The sequence below is a fragment of the Neofelis nebulosa genome, chromosome X, assembly GCF_028018385.1.
Source record: "Neofelis nebulosa isolate mNeoNeb1 chromosome X, mNeoNeb1.pri, whole genome shotgun sequence".
NCBI lineage: Eukaryota > Metazoa > Chordata > Mammalia > Carnivora > Felidae > Neofelis > Neofelis nebulosa.
The window spans coordinates 16,324,153-16,346,490 of NC_080800.1; the positions used below are offsets into that span (position 1 = coordinate 16,324,153).

General features: G+C 41.8%; 1 protein-coding gene across 12 annotated transcripts in view; it reads right to left on the reverse strand.

Annotated features, from left to right (window-relative positions):
- Positions 1 to 22,338, reverse strand: part of MAP7D2 (MAP7 domain containing 2) — a 112,933-nt gene that overhangs the window by 84,826 nt on the left and 5,769 nt on the right. The window contains exons 2-3 of one of the 12 annotated variants that reach the window (XM_058712485.1): positions 13,683 to 13,742; positions 13,184 to 13,333 (exon numbers count right to left, since the gene is read on the reverse strand). The exons of 10 other annotated variants lie outside the window; for them this stretch is intronic. The gene's annotated coding sequence lies outside the window, so the exon portion shown is untranslated. The remainder of the gene's footprint in view (positions 1 to 13,183; positions 13,334 to 13,682; positions 13,743 to 22,338) is intronic. One more of the 12 variants, XM_058712487.1, reaches the window with a different exon arrangement.

Genomic DNA, 22,338 nt, shown 5'->3' on the forward strand with positions numbered 1-22,338 from the left:
CAATGGGGAAAGAATTATCTTTTCAAAAAATGGTACTGAACAACTGGCTATCCATATGCCAAAAAAAAAAAAAAAGAACCTCAATCCATACTTTGCATCATGTATAAAAATTAACTCAAAACAGACCTATAAAACTTCTAGCAGAAAACACAGGAGAATATCTTCATGACCCTGGAGTAGGCAAGGAACAGAAAAAACTCAAAAAGCCCAAGCTATAAAAGAAAAAATTGAAAAAAAAGAGAAAAAATTGATAAATCACACCATCAAAATTTAAGTCTTCTGGTCTTCAGAAAGACATCATTAAGAAAATGAAAAGGCAAATGAGACAAGGAGAAAATATTCACAATACTGATGTTTGACAAAGAACTTACATCCAGAATATAATAGAAAATTATAGAAGAAAAACACTTGAACCTAACATAACTATTGGAGCATGTGGGTGGCTCAGTCAGCTGAGTGGCCAACTTCAGCTCAGGTCATGATCTCGCGGTTCATGAGTTTAAGCCCCGTGTCGGGCTCTGTGCTGACAGCTCAGAGCCTGGAGCCTGCTTCAGTTTCTGTGTCTCCCACTCTCTGCCCCCACCCTCACTCATGCTTGCTCTCTCTCTCTCTCTCTCTCTCTCCCTGTCTCTCTCTCAAAAATAAATAAACATTTAAAAAAAACTATTGACCAACTTCACCTGTGATAAAGATGTAAAATTCTGAAATATAAGCAAATAAAAAAATTCTTACAGCTAAATAAGCAGACAACTCAGTAAAAAAATGGGCAAAATACATGAAGAGACACTTCACATGCCAAGAAACAACTGAAAAGATGCTCAGTATCTTTAATCATCAAGAAAATGCAAAGCAAAACCACAATGAGATACCATTATACAACCACCTGAAAGGCAAACAATTTTTAACATCCCACAAAAAAGTGACCATACCAAGTGCTGGCAAGGATGCAAAGCAACTAGATCTCTCTCCTACACTGCAGGTGAGAATGTAAACTAGTACAACCACTTGGGAAAAGAGTTTGGCAGTTCCTTTCCCAGTTAAAGCATACCTTTATCATGACGCAGCAACCCCACTCCTAGGGATTTACCCCAGAGAAAGGCAAATGTATGTCTACAAAGCAGTTTTGCACGTGAATGTCCACAGTATCTACTGACCAAAACTGGAAGAAAACCCCAACTGTCTATCAGCAAGAGAATGGCTAAAGCGGCAATGCAGCAAAAACACTGTCGTATATTCTCAGTACTCCTTAGCAATAAAAGGAATGAATTACTTACATAAACACAACACATACGACTCTCAAACACAGGCCAAATGAAAGAAGCCAGGGAGAAAAGAGTACATTCTATACAATCCCATTTATAGGAAGTATTAAAAATGGCAAATGTGATCTATTGTAACAGAAAGCACATCAATAGTTGCCTGGGGCAGGGGCCGGGGAGTGTCTGCAAGGTGTGGGAACTGACTAGTCTGTATTTTGATTGTGGAAGTGATTCCTGGAGTGTATACTATATTTGTCAGAGCACATCCATTGGTTCACTTAAAATGGGTGCCTTTTCTTGTATGTAAACTATATACAAAAGTATGTACGTACATAAATTATATATACACACAATAAAGTTAATTCAAAATGTACAGATTCCCAAACTTCTCAGACCTGGTGAAATGGCATCTCCTTGCAGATAATCTGAATTTCCAACAAGCATACCAGACACTTCTTAGGATCAGATAAGTGAGGAAAATACTATTTTAGTCTACTTCACAGGAGCAGAAAAGGAGGGGCTCATTTCATTGTGAAATGAAGTAGCTTTATGAAGGTCCCAAATAAAGACCAAATGCACCTGCTCACAGGAATGAGTATGTATCATTATTTTACCTAGAAGCAAAATGTAGAGGGAACAGGGCAGCACAGGAGGTGAGATGAGAGCAATGTCCATGACATGCCTGATTGTCCAAGCAGCACTGAGCAGGCCATAATAAAAAGCAGTAAATAAATTCTTTCTATTTAAGACAATGAGAGCCTAGTTCACATTAATAAATCATTTAAATACCATTCTTTATACATCTCAGCCTGCTTCTCAGATGTATCCATGGTTTCTGAGAGCTTGAACAGAACCATTTCCCTGGCACACTGAGGGCTCTTGTCTCTTCCCTGAAGAAGCCAAGGTCTCTCCTGCCTCTAGGCCTTTGCACAAGCTGAAGCCCCTGCTTGAACACCCTACCCCCAACCCTGACACACATACTCTGAGTACTCTTGGATGAACAGCTGCTTCCTCCAGTAAGCATTCCCTGCTCTACCCTGGTATCCCAGGAGAGAGCATTCTATCGGTCCCCACAGCCCCCGTTGGTCCTCCTCACTGTAGTTTTGATACTCTAGCTCCATCATGTCTTTTTATCACGTCTACCACTGTTTTCTCTGCACCCACCTCAGAGCCCAGCCCAGAGTATGCCCTCAGCAAGAATTTGCTGTCCGAATACCTCAGATATTACTCTATCCACCTATCTGTGAGACTCTGAAGTCTGGTGTCTCCTCCATCAGCCTCTACTTACTGAATTCTTTTCCTCAGGGGAAGCAAGTATCTACACCGGTCTTATGCAGGTCTAAAGGCAAAGGACTTCTAGAGCTCCATAGGGAGTGGAAGGATATGGGGACTAAGCTGGCCTCAGGTAAGTGTCCATAGACAGAGACAGTGACACCCGAAAACCCAGGCAGGTTTGACTGGGGCCTCCTAGGAAAAGCATCATCAAACCAGTTGAGCCAACAGATCTGTGTCACAGCCACTGGGATAACTTGGCGGTCAGTGCTGACAAACCTGGTCCTCATCTGGCACAGAGAACTGACTGGTAAATTTCAGCTCTTTTCTTACGGACCCTGATGGCATGAGTTTTAGGAAAGTATAATCGTTTCAACCAGTCCTTCTCAAACTTGATTTTGCATCAGAATCACCTAGAAGGGTTGTAAAAGCACAAGTGCCAGGCCCCACAGCACCAGATCCTGAGTCAGTAGAGCTGGGGTACAGTTCATGAATTTACATTTCTGATAGGCTCCCAGGTGACAATCATGATGCCAGTCCATGAATCACACTTTGAGAAGTCCAGGCTTAAATAACAAAGACATCTGGGATCTCATTCATCAAGAGGTATTCAGGAAGGGTCTTGGGGTTCCTTCAATAGTTGGAAGATGAAGGACTCAAGATCTGTTTGCTTTTCTACTCAGCCACCCTTCAATGGGTCTCCCCCTCATGACCAAGAGATGGCTGTCACAGCTCCAATATCACATTCTCACAGGAGAGCAGGTGAAGTGGGATGAAGAGACTAGGAGCCAAAACAGGAAGAAGGGAGCTCACTCCTCATGCTCATTTGTCTTTGATCCTAGAAAGACCTCTAGTAATCTTTCTCTGAAGTCTTCCTGGCAGGTACTAGGTCAAATGGCTGCAAGGGATACCAGGAGAGTAGCAAAGGAGAATGAACCACTAAGAATCACTTAGGCTTGGGGCGCCTGAGTGGCTCAGTTGGTTGAGCATCCGACTCTTGATTTTGGCTCAGGTCATGATCTCATAGTTTGTGAGATAGAGCTGACATCATGGAGCCTTCTTGGGATTCTCTCTCTCTGCCCCCCTCTCTACCCTTCTCCTGCTTGCCCACATGCACAATCTCTCTCAAACTAAATAAAGAAAAATTAAAAATAAATTAAAAATAAATAATAATTAAAAGGAATGACTTTGGCTTTAAATGACTCATAGCCTGGCCCCACTGCTATCTACCCCAATACCTGAGCTCTATAAAAAGGAAAGGATGGCTATGGGGTAAGCAGTCAATAGCCTGCCCCACCACTCATGCTCCTGTGTGACTGCCTCACTGCAAGCCAGTAAGAGAGTGTCCCTAAACAATGCCGTCACCAGCATGCTGCTAAAAACCAACCAGGCACCATGCGGTAGCTGTTTAACAAACCTAAACAGCTCTCACAGCCTTTCTCCCTGTAAAAGGAGGTTAGTTCTCTCTTTGCCTGGGGAGAATAAAAGAAGTCCGTCCACTTTTTATCTTTACCAGACTGAGCTCTGGAAAGCCAAGGACTGTGTTGACTCCATCATATATCATAGGTTAGCACATATCAGGCACTCAATAAACATTTTCAGAGTGGACGAAGAGCTTCATTTAAGTACCTATCCTTAGACTTTGTGAAGGCTGTTAATAGAAAGGCCTTCGGGATATTTTCACACCAAAGGAGATATTGCTTAAATAGAAGCTAGAAGGAAATGAGGACTAACCCACATGACAAGTAGAAAAGGCTAGCTGTTGTGGAAACAGAATAAAGAGTATTAGAGGGTTGTGATTCAGGAAGGCTCATGTTTAGACAGGCCATTCTACAGACACTGCCATGGAGGAGTGGGGGTAGAGGTCAGCAACCTCACCCACACTACATGTGGCAGGGGTGACAACCAGGCTCCAGCTCTTTTGCCGAACTTGACTGAATGGCAGTGGCTGCCTGGAGCCTGGTGTTGGAAGGACGATGAGGCCACTTGCAGGTGATGACTTGAGTTTAGCATGAGGCAGATGGGATAAAGGAGTGTCACCATATGTGTCACGCACTTCTGTGAGGGATGTTTAATTGACCAAAAGAAATTGACTGGCCTGGTCTCTGTGTTTATTTGAAGGTGCCACAGAGCAAACTCACCATTCTTTCCCAGGCCTAGAAAGACTATTCAATAGGTCTAACCCATGAAAGGCAGCATGGTGTTTGCTTCAGTTGTACTTTTTTCTATTTCTTAATACAATTTCAAGAAGTAATCCCACTTTACTGATGGGAAAGTGAGGTCCTAAAAGATATTTTCCCAAGACAGCACTGAGTTAAGGGACTGAGGCTGTATCTAAAGATGCCTCTGGTAGACACTCTAAAGCCCATCTCCTAGCCCTAACCTCCAGTGGGTCAAAAGGTTTTAGCCTGTACCACACTGCAACTGACTCTGATAATCCAGAACCAGGTCAAAAGTGGTTCTCTCAGGCTAAAACAGACACAGGACTCTACCATCAGAATGCTTACCATTTTCTATTTTAAGAAATAAACAAAAACGAAAAGTTCCTCCCCAAACAGAAGTTTATTCTTTCAACCAAAGTAGACTCTAGAACACAAGGAAAGGCAGGAAAGATCTTGTTCTAAGAGTACACTGTGCTTCTCTCACATGGCTCAGAAAATTCCACAGAAACGGCCTGCTGATACTCGTTCTGTCGGCAGCAATATGGAGATGTAACAGAATAAGAGATATGCCCGGGAATAAACGCTACTGATGTCTTTTTAACACCAAAAACAATTAGGAGATTCATTAAGTAGGATTGTGACTACCCTTTTTTGTCAAGGTTATTTGTTTTGACAAAGATGGTCTGTCTTGAGTACAGCTACCAGTGGCCAATAGTAAATGACAAAATGTTTTAATTTTCCCACAAGAAATTGTAATATCTACCATTCCCAGGAAAAACCTAACCTTAGCCAAGTATTTCCTGTGTGGATTTTGTTTTTAGGTTTACTTATTTATTTTTGAGAGAGAGAGAGAGAGAGAGAGAGAGAGAGAGAGAGAGAGAGAACACAAGTGGGGGAAGGTCAGAGAAAAGTAGAATCCCAAGCAGGCTCTACACCATCAGCACAGAACCTGAAACGGGGCTCAAATTTGCTAACTGTGAAATCATGACCTGAGCTGAGATCAAGAGTCAGATGCTTAACTGACTTTGCCACCCAGGTGTCCCTCCTGTGTTGATGTTTAAACTGATACCATGTTTTATGAAAATTATTTAATAAAATTTATAGTTCTCAAGAGACAAGTAAAACGTGGATGTCACCCAGCCTCTGCTTCCCCAGCATTAACTGCCAAGCTCTAGGCACAACTGTAACACCAACAGGGCTTGAATTCCATTCATGAGACTCTGGTTTATTTCTTATAGAACTTAACCTGGTGCCTTGTATATAGCAGGTACAGAATAAAATATGGCCCCTTAATACCAGCTAATATTTATTGACCTTTCACTCTTGGCTAGGCACTGTATTAAGTGCTTTGCACATGTTATCTTATTGAAATCTCACAACAACCTCATGCAGTCAGATTTATTAATCTCCCCTTTCACAGAGGAGAGGAGTCTTCCAAAAACGGTGAAGTGCTCAAGGTCACCTAGGTAATAAAAGGAGCAGAACCAGGATTAAATCCCAGGGCAACTGACTACGAAAGCAAGAAAAACACATACTAAGTGAATAAAATTATTTATGCCCCAGTGCACCAATCTTTTGTCACTGCCAGTAACAGTGATTGGCACGGTAGAGACGGATATTTGCAGATTCTGAAGCTGCTCTATGATTAAGGACTACTAAATACTGTTTATGTTAGAGAAGCAAGTTACTGAATTTACATTAGAAACTGCATTTGATTTCTGTTCTGGAACTTACACAGGATCAGGGATCAATCCTAGGGCAGCTTCCAGTCCAGGGGCTCTCACTGACTTAGCTCTCGAGGTCCCAGCAGCCCAGCCAGTGAAAAGAAAGCTAGCTTCAGAGTACAGAATGCATTCCAGGGCTCAGCAGCAGCTATCTGTTCATCCTTGCTGTTTTTGGATTAATTCCTGCAGCTGTGCCCAATTCACTTTGAAAGCTGTTTAAGGAAGATTTATAGCTAACCTGCTAGTATCACAAGAGTTAAAAAAAAATAAATAAAACAGAAACAATAGGCAAATGACAAGAATGCAACATGGAGGGAAAGTTGGGTGAGTGACTTATAGTACAATTTAGGGGAGGAAAAAAATCACTGTTGGGGTGCCTGGGTGGCTCAGTCAATTAAGCATCTAAATTGGCTAAGGTCATGATCTCACAGTTCATGAGTTAGAGTCCCACACTGCATGGGCCCCGCTTCTCTCTCTGCCCCTCGCTCACTTGCGCCTTCTCTCTCTAAAAAAAATAAATAAAAAATCACTGTTAACAAGGATGTAAGACAGTTCGCCCCAAATCTGTAGAGATAGAGTAGATTAGTGACTGGGTTGCCTAAGGCTGGGTGTTGAGAAGAAAGGGTGAGTGACTGCTAAAGTATGAGGTTTCATTTTGGAGTGATGAAAATGTCCAAAAATTGATTGCAGTATTGGTTGTACATTGCCCAACTCTATGAATATGCTAAAAAACCCCACTGAACTATATACACTTTGAATGGGTGGACTGTACAGTATAAAAAAAAGTAAAGAGTGCTAGCCAATTATCAGAAGACCACAATAAAACCATCCCCAAAGCATAAAATATTAAAACCACAACTACATGGCAAGAATGAGCAAAAATCAGAGCGCCCTGATATGAATGAATGGCATACACAGCTGACCCCTGAACAACACAGGTTTGAACTATGCAGGTGCACTCATATGAGGATTTCTGTCAATAAATAGAGTACACTAAAGAGTAAATGTATTTTCTCTTGATGATTTTCTTAATAGCACTTTCTTTTCACTAGCTTACTTCATTGTAAGAATATAGTACATTAATACATATAACACAAAATATGTCTTAATCAACTGTGTAGGTTTATCAGTAAGGTTGCAGGTCAGCAGTAGGCTATTAGTAGTTAAATTTTGGGAAAGTCAAAGTTATATGCAGATTTTCAGTGGCACAGGGGGTTGGTGCCCCTAATCCCCGAGTTGCTCAAGGGTTTACTGTAATAACAAAAGTATATGAGTTGTAGTATTTGCTGCAAAGCAGAGAAATCTGAAATCTAAGAATCCATATTGAAGGTATTTATTGTAAACAATATGTTTGATGTTTGGAAACCAAGTTGTTTTGTAATTTGGAATCAGAACCAGAGAAGGAATAGAACCAGTTCCAAGACAGGGAAAGATATCTGGCAAAGCAAACATAAGAAGCGTGATAAAAAAGAAAGAAGCCACGGCTTCCAGAGCATTCCTGAGGAGTCTGACCCATTTGTGAGGTTATTCAACATCCCGTTCCATAAAACAAGGCCTCACAAGTAGCTGAAAATATGTCAGGTAGCAGGGGAGCCTTTCTGAATTTCAGTCTAAAAGCCTCATGGTGAGCAAGAGTATTCTTGCTAAAGACTGCACAGCATTCCAAGGATTTGGTACAAATATCTTTTTTTTTACCTTTATTTATTTTTGCTAGACAGAGAGAGACAGCACAAGTGGGGTAGGGGCAGAGAGAGAAAGAGACACAGAATCCGAAGTAGGCTCCAGGCTCCGAGCTGTCAGCACAGAGCCCGATGCAGGGCTTGAACTCACAAACTGCGAGATCATGACCTGAGCTGAAGTCGTATGCTCAACCGACTGAGCCACCCAGGCGCCCCACAAATAACTTTTTTAAAAGTAATCTCTACCCTCACTGTGGGACTTGAACTCATGACCATGAGGATCAAGAGTCGCATGCTCCACCAACTGAGCCAGCCAGATGACCTGCAAATAATAAACCTCTTTTTTTTGAGTCTCATATTTATCCTGAAAGCTCCCTTCCTTCCACCTAACCTGCCTTCAAGATTCTGTCTCTGTCCCCAACTCTGGTTCCAAAGAGACTATAAAAACCAGTGACAAGGGGCACCTGGGTGGCTCAGTCTGTTAAGCATCTGACTCTTGGTTTAGGCTCAGGTCATAATCTCAAAGTTCGTGAGATTGAGCCCAGCATTGGGCTCTGCACTGGCAGTGCCGAGCCTGCTTGGGTTTCTTTCTCCTTTCTCTCAATAAAAATTAACACATTTGGGGAGCCTGGGCGGCTCAGTCGGTTAAGTGTCCGACTTCGGCTCAGGTCATGATCTCGCGGTTTGTGAGTTCGAGCCCCGCGTCGGGCTCTGTGCTGACAGCTCAGAGCCTGGAGCCTGTTTCAGATTCTGTGTCTCCCTCTCTCTCTGACCCTCCCCCGTTTGTGCTCTGTCTCTCTCTGTCTCAAAAATAACTAAACATTAAAAAAAATAAAAATTAACACATTTTTAAAAAATACAAAAAAAAATCACTGACAACTGGGGATGATTGTACAATCTTGTGAATACACTAAAAGCCACTTTACAAGCACACTTTACAAGGGTGACATTTTTTTATATGAATTATATCTCAATAATTTTTAGACTATTTCCAAAAATCAGAGCCAAACACAGAACTACCATATGACCCAGCAATTCCACTTCTGGGTATGCATCCCAAAGAACTCAAAGCAGGGACTCAAGCAGATACTTAGACACCCACATTCACAGCGGCACTGTTCACAAGAGCCAAAAAGTAGAAGCAACCCAAGTGTCCATCAACAGATGAATGGATAAATGTGGTCTATCCATACAATGGAATATTACTCAGCCTTAAAAAGAAATGAAATTCTCATATATGCCACAACATAGATGAACCCTAAGGACATTTGCTAAGTGAAATAAGCCAGGCACAAAAGGATAAATACTGTATGATTCCACTTACATGAGGTACCAAGAACAGACAAATACACAGAGACAGAAAATTGTACATTGGTTACCAGGCATTAGGGGGAAGGCATAATGGGGAGTTACTGTTTAATGGGTACAGTTTTTGTTTGGGATGATGTAAAGTTCTGGAAAAAGACAGTGGTGATGGTCACACAATACTGTGAATGCACTTAATGCCACTGAATTGTACATTTTACTCTCAGGGTCATTTCAGCCCCATGTAGAGATTACTTAAAAAAAGTAAACTTTAAAAAAATAAAATAGTTAAAATGGTAAAGCTTATGTTATGTAATATTTTACCACAATTAAAAAAATCAGGGGTCTCTCACCTAAGAATCCACACTTGGTAGCTGCTTCAGGGTAATATGGCAGTACAAAAAACACTTCAGAAAGTGAATACCCTTTTTGTATTACAAATTTGAAGTCAAAATATTTTACGTGCATTAGTCAAGTTTCAGTTGATTTGGCAGTTACATGTAATGCTTATACATCCAACTTGGGTCATTTGGAAGAAGGATCAAAACCATAACAGCATGGATAAACATCTATGTTTTCCTTTCTCTACTAAGCAGCCCACAACTTTAAGATAACCTTCTAAACCAGTGCTGTCCCATGAAACTTTCTGCAATGAAAGGAATGTTCTGCATCTGTGCTGTCCAATACAATAGCCATTAGCCACATGGGGCTACTGAGTACCTAAAATGTGGCTAGTGCAATTGAGGAGCTAAATTTTAAATTTTATTCATTTTTAATTAATTTAAATAGCCACATGTGGCAATTGGCTATCATACTAGCCAGCACAAAGTCTAAAATCCTAAACTTACAGGGGCGCCTGGGTGGCTCAGTCAGTTAAGCATCCAACTCTGGCTTGTGACTCAGGTCATGATCTCATAGTTCTTGAGTTTAAGGCCCACATCAGGCTCTGCGCTGATGGTGTGGAGCCTGCTTGGGATTCTCTCTCTCCCTCTCTCTCTGCCCCTCCCCTGCTTGTGCTCTCTCTCTCAAAATACATACATACATAAATACATACATATAAATTTTAAAAATCCTAAACTTGCAAACCTATAGTAGGCCACTCAACTCTCTTATCTTGCCAAAAGCCACATACAGGTTCCACAGTTCCAGAAAACTGAATGATCTCTTGAGCTCTGGGCCAATTTGTGAAGCAAAATATCTAGCAGTGGGTGTCAAAGAAGGGTAGAGGACAAAAAATAAGAATTTTCCTCTGTTCTGTGTCTCATGTGGAAAAACACTAACTACACAAACTGAAAAGGGTAAGTTCACCCAGTACAATGAGAAACTGGACCTAGGATGAATCTCTGACATATTTATAGGAAGAGGAAAAGAAATGCCACTGGCTGAACAGGCTCTTGAATAGGACACAACTGTATCCCTCAAGAATTTCAATATGTAAATTGAGCTCTGAGTGGGAGAAAAAGAACCACCATTCCTATGTAGAAACTGGAGAGCATGGCCAAAGACAGGTCTCCAGTAACAATTTGCTGAGTACCTGGCAGGGTTGTCCTGCTAACCACAGGACACTTAAGGGACTGTGAAGACTTACATAGGCACAAAGACTGTCCCCAGGTCCTCTGCCAAAATTAACTGCTCATCTACGGCCTCATGGTCCACTTTTGTATTTCCATTTATGGTACTTTTCAGTGTTAGACCTGGGTTATATTAAGTTACAGAAAGCCTATCTCACTAGGTAATTAGTTCCTTGGAAGGCGAAGCCAGTATATAAATACATCAACATAAGTACAGTGATATAAATGTATGCCATATATATCTGTGTGTGTGTGTGTGTGTGTGTGTGATTTAAATTTTAAGTAACCTCTACACCCAACATGGGGCTTGAACTTACAACCCCGAGATCAAAAGTTGCATGCTTGTACCAAATGAGCCAGCAAGGTGCCCCCAAAATATACTTTTTATATTCACAGACATAAGGTCTGGGGTCTTATATTTGAGGCGAAGATGATGATAACCATTATCACTTACCTCATGGAGCACTATCTATGCAACACTGTGCTAAGCACTTTCCATGCACTACCTCAATATAATCCTCTTGTCAATCCCATGAGGAATTTCTGTTATGATCGCCATCTTATAAGTAAAGAAAGTGAGGCTAAGAATAGACCAAGAAACCAGCCCATGTCCGCATAGTTAATGGCCAAACCAGGAACTGATCAGATTAAGGTCTTACACGGTAAATTCTTTTTAAATTTTTTTATTTTTTAAATTTTATTGTGGTAAGAACACTTAACATGAGATCTACATTCTCAATATACTTTTAAATGTACAATATAATATTGCTGACTCTGGGTACAATGTTGTACAGCAGATCTCTAGAATTTATTCATCTTGTTTAACTGCAACTTTGTGTCCATTGATTAGTAACTCCCCATTTCCTGCGGCCCCCAGCTCCTGGGAAATACCAATCTACTCTTTGATTCTATGAATTTGTCTATCTTAGATATTTCATATATCTGGAATCATATAGTATTTGCCTTTCCAAGACTGGCTTATTTCATAATGTCATCAAAGGTCCATCCATGTTGTCACATATTGCAGAATTTTCTTCTTAAGGCTAGATAATATTCCATTGTATATATATATACCACATTTTCTTTATCCATTCATTTGCCCATAGACATTTAGGTTGCTTCTACACAGTGAACAGTGTTAATATCCCTAAGATCCTGATTTTAATTCTTTCGGATAAATACCCAGAAGTGGGATTGCTGGATCATATGGTGTAGTTCTAATTTTACTTTTTTGAGGAATCTTCATACTGTTTTTCATAACAGCTGCACCATTTTGCATTCCCATTAACACTGCACAAGTGTTCCAATTTCTCCATTCTCACCAGCACTTGTCTTTTTTTTTTTTTTTTTTTTTGACAATGGCCATCCTAACAGGTCTGAGGTGGTATCTCATCAGTAAATTCTTAACTGAATAAAGAGGTGAAAAGGCTACTCTACGAGTAATTTGTACAAAGAGAGAAGGAAAACACCAATGTCACAGGAGTAAACACCAAACAAAAAGTCATGTCAAGAAGGTTAAGGAACTGGGCCCCACAGAAGGTCCCAGGTCTCTTTATGGAGACTGGAAAGTTTTGTCAAAATGATGGTGTGTGGTTGTTCTGACTGTCCACAAAGGACACAGCAAGAGGGGAGGCATTTAGAGGAGAGATGCCTTGTATGAACATAAAGGACTTCTTGACCTAGGAAGTAAAGGGTGCCCTGCCAGCCTCAGAGAATGTGGAGCAAAGATCCACTGTCTGTCCCAGAAAAAGTTAACATGCACCTGCTTACAGGCGGCAGCACCCCACATTCTCCCTCAAGATCCCCTCCAGACCTGGAGTCCACAAGGAGAATTCCAAAAAGCCAGGAATACAGACATATGACTTCTCCACAACTTGAATATACCAGGTAGAAAAGAGAGAACATCCAGGAAGTCATTGGAACTCTATAAACATAGGCACAGCCCTGTTGAGCCTATCCCAACCCTCCTGGTGTGTGTGTCGGCCACATCACCCAAGGCCCAGGCATGCCTCCATTCTGCCACAGCTGGCTTGTCTGCAGATCAGCCTGTGAATCACGTGTGTACTTACTCAAATCACTAAAGCTGTAACATTGTCAGCATGTCTAAATAGGGACCAATAACCCCAGCATAAGCCCAACATAGTAACTCGGACACTGAGCTAGTATTTTTCTCAAAAGACCAACTCCTTTATGATCTAAATAAATACTGACCATCCAGGTCTTGTCGAACAGAGAAGTTTTCTCTTCAGGGCCAAAGAAGTCCTCTGCCACATGGGATGGCAAGGTTTCTCTCACACATGCCACACCCCAGAGGGTCAAAGTAATGCCAAGCTGCAGGAATTCTGCCAACACCTCAGTGGCCTGGAAAGATAAGATTGAGGCCTTGAAACCTTATAGCCCTCATGAAACCAGGTGTTTTGCCCAGCAAAGTAGACTAGGGAACAAACTAGAACACAGAAAGTGGTTACTCACATCAGGATGTTCCTAAAGAAAGCCACAATCCTGTCTGCCTTTTGTCTAATACTAATTCCTTCTTCCAGGTTTATCTCTCTAGTGCCAAGACATTTGTGCCCACCACTCTGTGTCTGGGGGAATTCGAAATTCTTTTCTACTCTGGCTTCACCTTCCTCAGAAATTCCAGCCTCAAGTCTTCAAAGTGGGTTTAAGTCTACACACGCTACATTCCTTGCAATCGAGAAACCCTACTCACCTTCTAGTCCTTCCTTCTGCAAGCCAGAAGCTGCAGTGTGTTGCTATACTGGAGCAGAATCTAGGGAAAAGGAAAAAACTTCAGATGCTGTAAAAGGTCCAAGATCAGACTCTCCAGAAGCCTGCCTGCCAGAACTGCACTCTCCTCTCATTTACATATAAGGTGAAGTCATGTCCAACCAACGCCCTCAGGAGTTGAAGTCTACATCTCCTTCTAGAGCATTACTGACTTATAGATTAACTATCTTGGGAAAGACAACAGCATGCAGAAGCTAGAAACCAGGTTCTTTGCTCCGGTCCTATTTTTCATTTGGGAGAAACCCTACTTCAAGCCAGAGATGGGACTATATGCGCAGGCTTTCATTTACATCTTTAGCTCTGCTCACTTCTGTTGAAAAATGCCCTCTGTCATTTATCATCCAAGGAGGATTTATCGAACCAGCTACTACCTGCCTCATGAAGGATGTGTGGTTTGGCCAAGACAGAAGCACGTAAACAAATATTTAAATATGGATAAGCTGCAAGAAAGCTGTATCAGAGCAAAGGAGGACACACTGCCTGGAGGTGGTAGCTGTGGATGTACCCCACATTCAAACCAGAATGGCTAAAATTAAAAAGACTGGCAATACCAAGTGCTGACAAAGATGTGGAGGATCATGCTTTACTGATGGGAATGTAAAATAGTACACCCATGTACCATTCTACCATGTAGGCAGAATAATGCCCTCCCCCTCATCCCTGTTGAGGTGTCCACTTCTAATCCCTGGAATCTGTGAAAATGTTGCCTTATTTAACAAATAGGCCTTTGCAGATGTGATTAGGTTAAGGCTCTGGAGATGGAGAGATTAGCCAGGATTTTCCAGGTGGGTCCAGTGCAATCACAAGGGAGGCAGGAGAGTGAAGGTGAGAGAGAGGAAATGTGACAATGGAACCAGAAGTTGGAGAGGGATATTGGAAGATGCTATGCTGCTGGCCCTGATGACAGAGGAAGGAGTCACAAGCCAAAGAATGCAGACAGCTTCTAGAAGCTGTAGAAGGCAAGGAAATGGGTTCTTGCCCTGAAGCCTCCAGAAAGGTTCTAGTGACACATATTTTAGGACTTCTGACTTCCAGAATTATAAGATAATAAATTCATGTTTCTACAAGCCATTACATTTGTGATAAATTGTTATAACCACAATAGGAAACTACTTCCAACTGTCTGGAAAACAATTTGGCACTGTCTGCTAAAGCTGAACATATGCCTACCTTACGACCCAGCAATTCTACTCCTAGGTATATAAGCAATAGAAATGCATTTGTATGGGGGTGCCTGGGTGGCTCAGTCGGTTGAACGTCTGACTTCAGCTCAGGTCATGGTCTTGCGGTTTGTGAGTTCAGGCCCCATGTCGGGCTCTATGCTAACAAAGAGCTCAGAGCCTGGAGCCTCCTTCGGATTCTGTGTGTGTCTCTCTCTCCCCCTCCCCTGCTCATGCTCTGCCTCTGTCTCTCAAAAATAAATAAATGTTAAACAAAAAATTAAAAGAAATGCATTTGTATGGGCACCAAGAGATGGGTACCGGTAGGTTCACAGTAGTTTTAGTCAAAAGAATAAAAAGCTGGAAAAAGCCGGACTGTCCATTAACAAGAGAAAGGACAAAACAAACTATAGTACAGTCACACTATGGAATACTACTCAGAAATAAAAAGAAATAAACTGCTGATATCTACAACACGGGTGAATCTTATAACACTGAGTGAAAAAAAAAAACAGACACAAAAAAGTATATACTTGATGAAAAGTTCCTGGAGATGGATGGCAGTGATGGGTGCACAACAATGTGAATATCCTTAATGCCAATGAACATAAAAACTGCTAAAATACAGCGGTTATCAACAATAGCCAAATCATGGGAAGAGCCCAAATGTCCATCAACTGATGAATGGATAAAGAAGATGTGGTATATATACACAATGGCGATGAAAAAGAATGAAATCTTGCCATTTACAACAACAACGTGGATGGAACTGGAGGGTATTATGCTAAGTGAAATCAGTCAGAGAAAGACAGAAATCATATGATTTCACTCATAGGTGGAATTTAAGAAACTTAACAGATGACCATAGGGGAAGGGAAGGAAAAATAAGATAAAAAAGAGAGGGAAGCAAACCATAGCAGATTCTTAAATACAGAGAGTAAACTGAGGGTTCCTGGAGGGGAAGTGGGGGGATGGGTTCAATGGGTGATGGGCATTAAGGAGGGCACTTGTTGTGATGAGCACTGGATGTCATATGTAAGGGATGAATCACTGGGTTCTACTCCTGAAGCCGAGACTACATTGTAGGTTAACTAACTCAAATTTGAATTAAAAAAAAAAAAAACTTGGGGTGCCTGAGTGGCTGAGTCAGTTGAGCACTGACTTCGGTTCAGGTCATGATCTGGTGGTTTCTGAGTTCAAGCCCCACATCGGGCTCTGTGCTGACAGCTCAGAGACTGGAGCCTGCTTCGGATTCTGTGTCATCCTCTCTCTCTGCCCCTCCCCCACTCCCGTTCTGTTTTCTCTCTCTCAGAAATAAACATTAAAAAAATCTTAAGCAAATTAAAAAAACTGCTAAAATAGTGAGTTTTATGTTATGTATATTTTGCCACAATAAAAATGGACATGCTACATGAATCCATTTTAATAAAGTTCAAAAACAAGAAAACTAAACTACAGTGAAAAGAGGTGAGAACAATGGTTACCTCTGGGGGGGGTGCTAATGCCTAGGAAGACGCGGGAAGAAGCTTTCTGGGTGCTGGAAATATTGTTTTTTGATTTGGGTGGTTACACAGGTGCATAAGCAAACATTCATCACACTGTATGCTTAAGATGTATGTACTTTAGTTTCCAAATGCCAGTCCCAAGTTTATTTGCATGTGATCTGATTCACCTGCATTAGCATTATCAAGAATGTACTGGCAATGGAAAAGAAAAATCCACCAAAAGTGTGTAGTCAGAGAAGCCTTCAGGGAAGAGGTGAGGTGTGGGCCAAATACTCAAGGATGAATGGCAGATAGAGAGAGGAAGGGAATTCTGGGCACTGGAAGAGCATGCCCATGGGCAGTGAGGAGCAAGCGTGTATAGAGTGTGCTGGATACTACAAGCTGCAGGTGGTCACTGGCCAGAGAGAAGGGCTGGAGTGATAAGTGGGAGCCCCATCCCAACATGTCTGGGAAACCCTATCAGCAGTTTGGACTGTACACACGCTAGGCAGATGTCAGAGGAAGTTAAGTAAGAGAGACACAAGATAGATCCATAACAGGATGATGACCTGGATAGAGGAACAGAGACCCCCCGCCCCCAAGGCTCTTGTAATAATGGTCAGGCCCCAGATGACAGGTTTGACCCAGACAGTAGGAATGGGATCATAAGAGATGAAGGAGGCAGAACTCCCTACCTGGTTGTAATGGAGGAGGGAAAGGAGAAGGCTGGTAAGTCTGTTGGCTCTAAGCCTTTTTGACTGGTGATCCTCATAACACAAGGGTGAAAACCAAACTACCCTACCCCCTCCCTCCTGATCCAGCAGTGGAGGATCACAGTAGCTCAAGAGTTGGAAAGCACCAGTCGGATTTCCTAGCGTACCATCTCACAGACAAGCAACTAAGGTCTTCTCATGGGCCCACACCTGAGGCCACGGTTTGTAAACAACAAGCTGGAATGAGAGAGCTGAGGCTTATCTGTTTTGGTGAGTATGTCCTAAAGAAGAGGGAACATGACTCATTTGGCTGTGGTGCCCAATGCCCTCCAAATGCCCTCACCAACCTTACCTTCCACCACAGGGTTCTCTGGCCTAGGCTAATAGTTTCAGTCTCTGCCAATCTGTCACTAGAAAAGTTCTCCCCACAGCCCAACCAAATCCTGTGCAGCTAATGGTTTCATCAAATGGTTTGGTAATGCCTTGTGAGTCAATCCAATTTATCCTCCAACCAAATTGTGCAACCAAAACTGAGGCAGGGACAGAGAGGAGTTGGCTGACCATGGACACCCCAGGGCCACCAGGAGCCAGACATAAGTCTTGGCTAGTAGATTCCATCAAGGACCTACAGATCTGATATGAACAACAGAGATAACTGCTGGGTTCTGTTCTTGATGGCCTGTGCACATCTGAGAGTGGCTGAATGACAAGGGCCAAATATCAGAACTTGTAGAGGAGAAACCAGGAATAGATGGGTTTGAATTAACTTGTTTGAGGCCTAAAACTTATTCCTAATTTCTGATCCTAATCTGGCAAGGTTAGTCAACAGTTTGTTAACTGTACAGTCCAATTCAAGAGTCACTACCATGTGTGTCTATTTTTTAAAAAAATTTTTTTTTCAACGTTTTTTATTTATTTTTGGGACAGAGAGAGACAGAGCATGAACGGGGGAGGGGCAGAGAGAGAGGGAGACACAGAATCGGAAACAGGCTCCAGGCTCCGAGCCATCAGCTCAGAGCCTGACGCGGGGCTCGAACTCACAGACCGCGAGATCGTGACCTGGCTGAAGTCGGACGCTTAACCGACTGCGCCACCCAGGCGCCCCCATGTGTGTCTATTTAAATTTAAATTAAAAGGGTGCCTGGGTAGCTCTGTAAGTTGCATGTCTGACTCTTGATTTCGGCTCAGGTCATGATCTCAAGGTTCGGAAGACTGGGCCCCACACTGGGCTCTGCACTGACAGTGTGGAACCTGCTTGGAATTGTCTCTCTCTTCTCTCTCTGTCCCTCCTCTGCTCATGCTCCTCTCTCTCTCAAAATAAATAAATTAAACTTAAGAAATGTATTAAATTTAAATTATCTAAAATCAAATACAATTAAAAACTCAGTTCCTCAGGGCTCCATAGCCACATGATGACTGGTGGCTACCATATGGAACAGACATAGAACGTTTCCATCCTCCCGGAAACTTCTATTAGACAGCGCTGGTCCTCATGCATGGTATCTCCCGCTTGAATTGGTCTGATTATAAGAGGTATTCACGCTGAAATCATCTTTACACACCAAAGTGGAAAGAATCCTTTTAATTTTTAACTAATGAAGATGAAATTAGGGATCAAAAAGGACATTCAGCACTCCTTAGTAGAAAGGCACCAATCAAAGGTCCTTCAGTCAAAACTGAGAGGAAGTAAAAAAATAACGAAGAAAAATGAAAGCTAACAGGGTACAGTGAAACAGTCCACATTCTGCTCTCTTAACTGTTCTTCTATACAAGAGCTAATCTCATTCCAGAAGATTAGGAATATGTGGAAATTAATGGACCATTAATAAGCAGCAATTATTCTTTAGAAATAATTCATGACTGACAAAAACAAAATCAAATGAAGTAGAAATTTAGGTGGGTGAGAAGGGAAAAAGGAGAGCAGAGACATGTTTTGCAGTAATAAGACTGCAATCAGAATCAGTAGTTTTGTAAAGAGAGTTTTTAGTCTGAGGATGTAACTAAAACAGCTTAAATAATATTGGTTACCTAGCTAATGAAAATGATCACCTAAATTTTGTTCATGACACATACCTCCACTGGGGGGATAATTGGTAATTATCCAAGTGGAAGTAAAGCTTCTACTGAAGGCTGTCATAATATTTCGCCACCAACTGTCACCCTTCACTGGGGCTCAAGAGAACCCAACACACACAATTAAGATAGAAAAGAGCAAAAACTCACACTACTCCCATGCACAAGGATGGTTCCTTCTAGCAAGCAGAATGCATGCCTGGGTGCTCATGAAAGAGGACAGGAATCTTGGGGGTAGGGGGTAAAAAATAAGTCCAAGAGAATCCTGTTTTGTCTAGTTTACAATTCAGATGGTTGTTTCAAGTTAAGGGCACATATTAAGGTGCTGTTGTGAAACGGGTACAAAGCACTGCTTAATTAAGGGCTTTAGGTGCCTGGTAAAAGACACAAGCTACAGGGGCATTTCCTGCTCTGTACTTATTAATTTCAGGTATTCATTTATGCCCTCTTTCTCTTTCTCCTTCTGCTTATATAAAATAGAGCAGAAATAAATATAAAAAGTGAGAAAAAGAAAAACAAGAGTAAAGATAGAAAAATGGAGCTAAGAAGAAAGTTACATAGGGCTCTGTGTTGACAGTGTGTAGCCTGCTTGGGATTCTCTCTCTCCTTCTCTCTGTCCCTCCTCTGCTCACATGTTCTCTCCGCCCCCGCCCCCCCCCCACCCGCCACCTCAAAATAATAAACATTTTAAAAAAAACAAGAAGGAAGCTTATCCAATATACCTACCACAGCAACTGGGGTTCCACATTGGTAGACTTGCTAAGCTAATAGTTAATTCTCAAAGACTTGGTGTCAAAGGTAGACAAAGACCAACTGCTCAGGAGAAAGACAACTCAGCCTGGGCAAGGACTTGTCCCACAGGCCCTGCAAGTGAATGCTGGCTAACTGGCTCTGCCCAACTAAGTCCCTTTATAATCAGTGCCAGCTTTCTCACATAATCAAACCCAGGACACAGGAGGTGGGACCAGCCCAAGAATTCACTGGAACTACCCAAAAATGTGGTGCCCAGAGTCTGTCCTGTGAACCAGCAGGAACTTGTTGCTCATCAACAGTTTCTGTAAACAAGTGCTAGGAAGGTACAATACCAACTCTGGGGGGAAATGACCAGATCTGACCTCACAGAACCCATCCCAATGCAGCTCAGCAAATCCCACCCAGCAGAGAGGATTCCCCACTTGACCCCAGCACTGAACCTCGGAGACCCTGAGCCGGTTAACACTGCTGTCTCCTCCCACCTTTCTATCAATATTATACCACGCTTTCCATGGATAACAGCTCAACAATTACCATAAAGTCAAGTTTACCCTCTTTCCACAGCCTGTCAAGTCCCCATGACGACAATCTGTGTGAGGACCTTACCACTTGCCCACACTGGGGAATGCAAAAGCAACTTCTTCCTTCAAGAGCCTGGGGATCAAGCCTGTTTGGCCTCATTGTAGGGGAGACCATTTGTATCAAAGTATCTTTCCATTTCCACTAAGCCCTCCCCTGCTGGACTGAATACCACAGCACATATTCTGCTCTTCATACCACCCTCCACAGCACTCAATACCGCCATGCCCTATGGGACTGTGATCTCATTCCTAGACCAAAAGAACTTTCTGCCATGATGGAAATGTTCGACATCAGTGACTGCTGTCTAATATGCTAGCAACTAACCAAAATTGCTTACTGAGCACTTGAAATGTGACTAGTCCAAATGAAGATGTCCTGGAAGTACATAATATATACTGGTTTTGGAAGACTCCGTGCAAAGAACAGATTGTGAAATTTCCTATTAATAATTCTTTATATTAATTACATGTTGAAATGATCATATTTTGGTTATACTGGGTTAAATAAATTGTTTTATATTAATTTCACTGTTTATTTTTACTTGTTTAAATGTAGCTATTAGAAAATTTAGGATTACATGTGTGGCTAGCATTCTATTTGTATTAACCAGCATCAACCTATACTACTTAGTATTTTTCTTTAAAATAAGTTTTCATTTTCTACTCATTCTGAAAATATTCATGAAATTACAGTTTGATTAGAGTTTGATGTACTAGTTGCATTTTTACAATAAAGTTTTTAAAATCCACAGAACTATTAGCCTAAAATTGAAAAGATAAATTTATCCACAAGTAACCTAAAATCCTCTTGTGTACCATACCCTTTAGGAAATGCTGGCCCAGGGCAGAGCTACTGAGCGTGGCCTGTGGACCGGTGCCAGTCTTCCTACTGTTTGTCATCACTCACAATAAGGACATAAATTGAGAGCATGCATTTAGACACATTTAGAGCAATGTGACAGTGTAATCTAATATCCACTGACGTCTTGGAATCTAATATCTAATCTAATATTAAAAATCAAGGGGCGCCTGGGTGGCGCAGTCGGTTAAGCGTCCGACTTCAGCCAGGTCACGATCTCGCGGTCCGTGAGTTCGAGCCCCGCGTCAGGCTCTGGGCTGCTGGCTCAGAGCCTGGAGCCTGTTTCCGATTCTGTGTCTCCCTCTCTCTCTGCCCCTCCCCCGTTCATGCTCTGTCTCTCTCTGTCCCAAAAATAAATAAAAAATGTTAAAAAAAAAAAAAAATCAGGAGTTGTATTTTCCATGTTTTTTTTTAATTTTTCTAGTAAATCTTTTTTATTGTATTTTACCAAGATATTAGTCAATAACAGATTGGAAATTAGGAAAAAAAAAACCAACCAAACTGGTTGCCAAAATTAGAGATACACTGGCTTAGAGTATAAGAGAATCTTCCATGGGCCTTCCAGAGTGATGACCGAAGAACTGCAATCCTAAGTAACACCCAACAGTGTCCAAATAGAAGTATACTAAGGAGATATTCCAGAGCCCTACAATAAAGGCCGGCACAGGAAGAGTGGGGAGTTAATACCTGGGGAACTAGAAATCCTGTTAAATGGAACCTCTCCTCCTCTAAGCATTTTAACTAATAAAATTTTTACTAAAATTCTAAGAAATGTGGGTTCTCATTACCACTGGGGAGAAAACCTGTGTACCAAGGAAAAGGCACACAAAAGCCTTAAAAAAATATGGACCAATAGCACTGAGGTAGATCTCAAGAGGGGTGCAGAAGATGTGAGAGGCACGGTCCACGTGCTAAAGGAGTTTGTTATAATCTATCTGGAAAGGCACAATGGCATG